Source organism: Empidonax traillii, unplaced genomic scaffold (assembly GCF_003031625.1).
Source record: "Empidonax traillii isolate 1590-97213 ecotype Southwest subspecies unplaced genomic scaffold, ASM303162v1 scaffold249:size1902748, whole genome shotgun sequence".
Lineage (NCBI taxonomy): Eukaryota > Metazoa > Chordata > Aves > Passeriformes > Tyrannidae > Empidonax > Empidonax traillii.
This window is the reverse complement of record NW_020955442.1, coordinates 213,249-219,795: the sequence shown is the minus strand read 5'-3', so window position 1 is coordinate 219,795 and position 6,547 is coordinate 213,249. Positions and strand designations below refer to the sequence as shown.

The 6,547-nt window shown below is 37.5% G+C and overlaps 1 non-coding gene across 1 annotated transcript; it reads right to left on the bottom strand.

Moving 5' to 3' along the window:
- Nucleotides 1-2,772: 2,772 nt before the first annotated feature.
- LOC114059968 lies at nt 2,773-2,841 on the bottom strand. The gene has a single exon (XR_003571789.1). It is a non-coding gene; the product is annotated as a small nucleolar RNA SNORD123 (small nucleolar RNA).
- Between the last annotated feature and the right edge of the window lie 3,706 nt (nt 2,842-6,547).

Genomic DNA, 6,547 nt, shown 5'->3' with positions numbered 1-6,547 from the left:
CTTTTTTGGAGCTGACTCAGGCTAGGTATTCCCTTCTGCAGCTAAATCTCTTATTTGCTTTCATGTTTCCAGCCAAAAAATTACCAAGCAATATTTTTAATAAAGAAGTTTTTGATTATGTAAAATATAAAGAAAAATTAAAAACATTTTGAACACAGTATTTCTGATTTAAATAATTTCAATAACTACAATGGTTTCAGGCTATGGAAAGGAATAGGAGGGCTATAAATTTAGTAACTGAACTTGTACCATACATCTGACATTTGCAGCTTGCTAATTATTGCTAAGGGCAATAAGTGAAGCACTCAGATGTTAGGTAGTACTAGTGTAGAGTTTTGACCCTGGCTGAAGGCCAGGTACCCACCAATGCCACTCTCTCACTCCCCTCCTCAGTTAGGTAGGGAAAATATAATTAAAGGCTCGTGGGTTGATATAAGGGAGTAATCACTCACCCATTACTGCCACAGGCAAAAAGGACTCAACTTTGGGAAATTGACTGAACTTATTACCAATCAAAATCAGAGTAATGAGGTAATGAGAAGTAAAACAAATCCTAAAAATACCTTCCACCCATCCCTCTCTTCTTCCTGGGTTTAACTTTATTCCCGATTTTATACCTCTTCCCCAGCAGCGCAAGAAGCGGGGAATGGGGATTACAGTCAGTTTATGACATATTGTCTCTCCTTCCACTTGCTCCTCAGGGACATGAGTCCTTCCCCTGCTCCAGAGTGGGGTCCCTGCCATGGGAGGGAGTCCTCCATGAGCTTCTCAAATATGAGCACTTCCCACAGGCTAATGGTTTGATGGCAGAGAGTTCAGCTCAACACAGATTTTTGGTACTGCTTATAGGAAACTTTTAAAACATAAAAAAAAATGACACTTGTGTACCATATGGGAGGGATTTGGGGCAGTGATCAGATACAAACAGGGGTATTAACAAAAGCATAATATCCACTGCCGCTAATTCACAGCCAACAGCACATGCTCTTGTAAATGACACTTGGCAGGGAAAAATCTCCCTCACATTTTTGACACCTAAAAGTTTGATCTGGAACACAGGAGCGGCCAAACGGAGCTGCTAAATTCACAAGTGCTAACCAAGATGCACGAAAACTTTGCAGAACTGTGGGTTGGGCTTCCTTTCGAGTCTAGGAAGACACAGGTGCCTCCTTCTACTCTTGCTGCTCTAGTCTGACATGAGTTAAACTATCAGTGGGACAGAAGACCAGAGTCTGAGGTGGGAGCCTTAGTGTCCAAGTAAAATCAGAAAAGTAAATAAATTCAGTAGGGTATTGGGGGGTTTTATTTGTTTTTATTTCTCAGTAATAAATATACAGTAGTTTTAATTTATTTTCTCTTTTGTCCTTGCCTTGTACTGTTTCTGTAGCCACTTCCAAGTTGTTAGGCATTTTGTTTTTTTAACAATTCCAGACTTCAAAGACTAGCTGTAAACAACACCATCTATTTTTTTTTCTTAACAGGCAACTGAATACAGTGTACGAGCAACTGAGGAAAATATCAATTGAATAGAACTTGTAGTTTTTATCGCTGCTATCAAATGATCTGATAGGAAGTGTATGGCTGCAAAAATGGATCTATTGCAATATTACATGCATTGTATTAAGCTGCTGACTCCTACATAAGCCCTCTTGATAAGTACATCTAGCTTATTGTGTTCACTATGAGTCTTAGAAAAGGCAGAGGGTAAGTGAGATTTTGGTCATATAAATATACTCTTTGCTCTTAACTGAAGTGGTAAATGACTCTCATTAAAGACAATCACACTCTTTCTTTTTCTGTTAATTCCAACTTAACTTATGTGCATTTTTTGTGGAATTGAGATACGCTTAAAGCAAAACAAGAATGCTCATACAGTGTTTTGCTCCAGTTTACATAAATCACTTTTAAAAAGTGATTTAGATGTTGGCCTACGTGGACAATTTACTATGAAATTCTTGTGCATGGACAAGTCCACTGTCACTTGGTAAACTTGTTTTAGGGCTCCTAATGCTAGATTAGTGACAGAAATGTTGTCTAAGTTATGAGAACTTCACAGTTGGTTAAAATTTCTTCTAGTGGTAGTCTAATTCTATGAAAGCAGGAGTTATGCCAAGCATCCTCTCTACACACACATCCTCAAAAAGGCCAGCACAAAAACCTGAAGTCTAGATGAGCTATATGTCCTGTGCTTTAGACCACTTGGCAGTGACAAGGTCATATATATATGCACTCCCTATCCAAATTCCCCTTGTACTGCTGCGTGAGGTAATAACACAGGAATTTAATATTAATGATTATGGACACGTAGACAGAGGGGGGCAACTCATAGATGTTTTGGGACTAATATCCAAAAAATAAAAACCTGCACTAGTCTATACAAGAAAGTTGTTTAAGGCAGAAAAATATATTACCATCCAAAGTAGAGGGATGAAAAAGAAAATATTTTTATTACATATTAATTTAAAAATCTGTGAATCTAGATTCAAATTTAATAGTGCTTATGTCTTCAGGTTGTAACTTTTCATAATTTCAGTCTAAATTCTGACCTATTTAAGAGACCAGAATTATGAATATTTCCTATTTTTTCTATTCCTCAAACTTTACAACTGGATTTCTCCAAGGCATTCTTCATTCTCACTCCTGTCTTCCTCTTCATTTTGAAAGTATTGGTTCAGGATATTGGCTGAAAGATATAAAAACACACACATAAAAATTGTTTGACTGATGTTATTTATTGTAAAATATTCCTTTTTTTCCTGGAAGAGATATGAAGGTGAATCAGGAAATGGATGGCTTTTTCAGATCACATGAATCAGTACCCAAGAATTCATCATTTTCACCAAATATCTGTCTACTTTTAGGGACTTGAAGTTGAATGGGCCTTATTTAGAACTCATATAACAACTTTGTTAAGTGCCTTATTTGTCAGAGACTTTAATGGAAAGAAAGAGGCAATTACTAAAATTTGGTACGCAGATTTATAAATGCAAGTACACATTTATTTATATTTATTTATATTTTTATATAGCTGTGTTGAAAATATCATCTTATGCATTCATAAAAATAAACAATTTTGTTTATAAAGAGCCTTAATAATAGAAAAGTAATGAGAAATATTACTTTATTCTCCCTTTTAATCACAAATGGTAAATATAAACTCATCAGAAGAACACCTAGGTCTCAAAAGCCAAGTAATTTAGAATCTCATCTAGCTTTTCCTAATCCATAGATATTATGGAGACTAGTCAGTTTAACCTTTATATACAGCACATTACATGAGACAATAATTTGATGGAAAACAGCAGACTCTTAACATTTATTTCCCTATGATTTAAAGCAAGTGTTGCAATGGTGTGCTTTGTGAAGACAATTAATATTATGCTCAGTCTGACCTTGTCCTGTGTCTGCTACTGGGCATACACAGCTACAGCCTTGCATGGCCTGCTTTTTAACAGTGTACTTCCCTACCAGACCCATCTGAGGATGAGGATGGCAGACTTAGAAACCTCTGAGTTATCTGCTGTCCTGAGATGAAGATGCCATTCCTATTTTTACATATAACAACATCGTGAGTCCCTGTTTTTTAAATATGGCAGACTCATGATGATCCAGCCTTGGAAGGTGATGTTGTTCAATGCAGTAGGGAATGCTAAGGAATTGCTCAATTCAGGGCAAATACTTTCCTGAATCTCAGTGGGAAAGAAAGAAGAAACAGCAATGTAGGCCTGGTGATTAATTCTCTCAGAAGGATCACATAAGGAAGCTAAATTCAAAACACCAGACTGTACAAACTCTCTATTCTTTAGCATTGCACAGAAATGGAGCTTGTTCATATGCACCATGCTTCTGCCTGATCTGCTTTGGAAAGGCTCTGGTCACCAATATGGTTTCTCTGAAGTAATAAATTATGTGGTTAAAATACCCAAAGGTAGGCAATTAACTATGAAACTTCAAAGTTTTTCTCTGCCTGTTTTTCATGAATTAAACAAAAATAAGTAATGTTTTCAATGGTCTGGAAAAAACCACATGCAATGGGAATAAAGCCTTTAACTCTGTGATTGTGAAGCAAGCAAAGTTGTTTCCTTATGATTTAAGCATAGGTCAAGGTTCAGTTTTCCTGAAGCTAACTCCTCCCTCCTTTTCTGGTTTCTTTTTTTTTTTTTTTCCTTTTAATCCAACTTAAAACTTTCAGTTTACTGTATCTGACTTTGTTTTTCTAAATGATGAAAAACACACTGTTCAAGGTGCTTTTGATGGGTAATGTGAAGACAGGCCTTCCCTTACACCATGGCTTTCCCACCTAAACAGATGGAAATCCACCCCCTTCCCTGCTTTCTAACACTCCTTGTATCCTGCCACCACAGGGAGGAGCTGAAATCTTGGCTTCCCACCAAACTGGCCAAAAGCCTGAAGGTGCTGAGCAGCCTTTCCACTTCCAACTGCAGTACCTTACTGCTTTCACATGCTGCCATCTCTTAGCATGCTAGACTCTATTTTTTTGGAAGGAGAGATCAAGAATTAGTAACAGTGAGAAATATAATGTCAGGAAAATACAGGGCAGAGGAAGATGACAAGCTCTATATTGGAAGGAAAGCTGGCTGGAATGAGACTTGGTCCACTGAGCGTTTTGTTTTCCCCTTCCAGATAACAGAGCTTGTCCTGCTGTTTTGTCCCCCACGGCCAGCATAATATTCCTAGATTATAGTAGAATATCCTTCTTTATTTTGGATATAGTAACACACTGAGGATTAGCCTGGGATCAAGACACCAACATGCAACTTCTACAGACACAAAAAACCCTCAGCCTCTACTTGGAAGAGTACGTCTGAGGATTGCATCACCTAAAATTGCTGGTCTCGCTCATCTGATTTAACTCTGCACTTAGATATAGCACAGAGTTACATGTACCAATAAAAATGTTACATTTTGTAGCTTTATTTCAAATATAGTTACTCTCACAGGGAGTTTCATATCTCTTTACCCTTGAGCTTCTCAAATAAAATTAAATAAAATTAAGCATTGACATCATTACTGTTCTTCCATGAAACGGGTAGTTAGCTATAAACCACATGGATTAAAAGTTCTGGGAGTGATACAGAGTCAATATGATTCCAGTGGAATTTTTCTTAGGATGTACTGTACATCATTAAAACATTATGATATAAAACTACAAATGTTGTGAGTTTTGAGGCTTTGTTTCTTTGTTTGGGAATTTTTACTTATATGTGCATTGTTTCATAGTCAAACTGCAGAGAAATTGTTAGAGGCTAAAATATACATCACTCCAGTTGTTAGAATTTTTTTTTTTTGCTGGCAGTTGCTTTTGCATACACAGTGTTTACTTTTCTTAGATAAAGTATGAATGTTTTCTTTTTTTTTTTTTTTCCCAGCAGTTGGAAAAACAAATATGCCTGCTCTTCAAAAAGGAACTCTAAATTCATTGTAATAGGTATAGATACATAAAAAGTGTGGGACTTTCTGATGTGAACAGATATGCCTTAAACCCCCTCCAAACAAGTTAATAGAGTAAAGGTAATGGAGTAGACGTGAACCACTGTATATTTGCACTTACTCTGATGTCAGTTTTTAGGTGTAAAAAGAATCCTTTCATTTTCTATACAAGTATTTTCTGGATCAGAAGCAAATCACACGGGAAAGTGATCCTACATAAATATGCATTACAGTAGTGGCTTTTCAAACTCTATTGTTATAAATAAGGAAACATCCTTGATTGTCAGGGTTGCATGACTTTAATCAGAAAAAAAAAAAAAGGTGGTTTTTTTTTTTTTTCTTGTTTGTTTTAAATACCTACCAACAAGCAATCAGAAAGAATGCTCCAAATTCCAGGACTTCATTTTGAATAGTAACTTCAAACTTTCATTACTGTTTCTACTTGAACAAGTTTCTTTTATATCATAGCCAAAGTCGCATTCTCCCTTGAGCTGCATGTTTAAGGCAATTTGGATTTGCAGCATTTGGCTTGCTAATAAGTTTTGATTCTAGTTTTAATTAGGTATATTTTTATAGGATTACTCTAGCATGAATCAGTTCCATGGTTTTGTTTTAATTAACTCTTACTGCTTTTAGTCTTCTAAATGGAGATCTTGCTGCAAACAAAAGTCAGTTTCTCTCTGCAGTTTGTAGTAGAAATGTGGAAATGCTGCCATAAAAGAAAAAAACAACTTTGATGGAATTATTTACAATACACACATGAACAAAAATAACCTCCTGGTTTAACACAGGTGGGCTGGCTAAACACAAAGACATGCGTCGAAAACCCAGTGAGAGCAGAAATGTAAACGCACATACCTGGGGGAGATGCCTGCGCGCCCCGGCTGCAGCCCCGCACTGCCACGTCTCACTGTCCCACGCACGCCGCGGGACCTTTATAGGGAACTCTCCCAGGGCCTGGAAACGAACTTTCGGGGCTGACACGTCGACCGTGCTGTGGGGGGAGGGAGGGGACTGGCGGGGGCGGAGAGGGACTCGCCGGAGGCTGTTACGTGGCCACGAGAGTGTCAACCCCGCGCTCCCCGAGCCGTGCAAT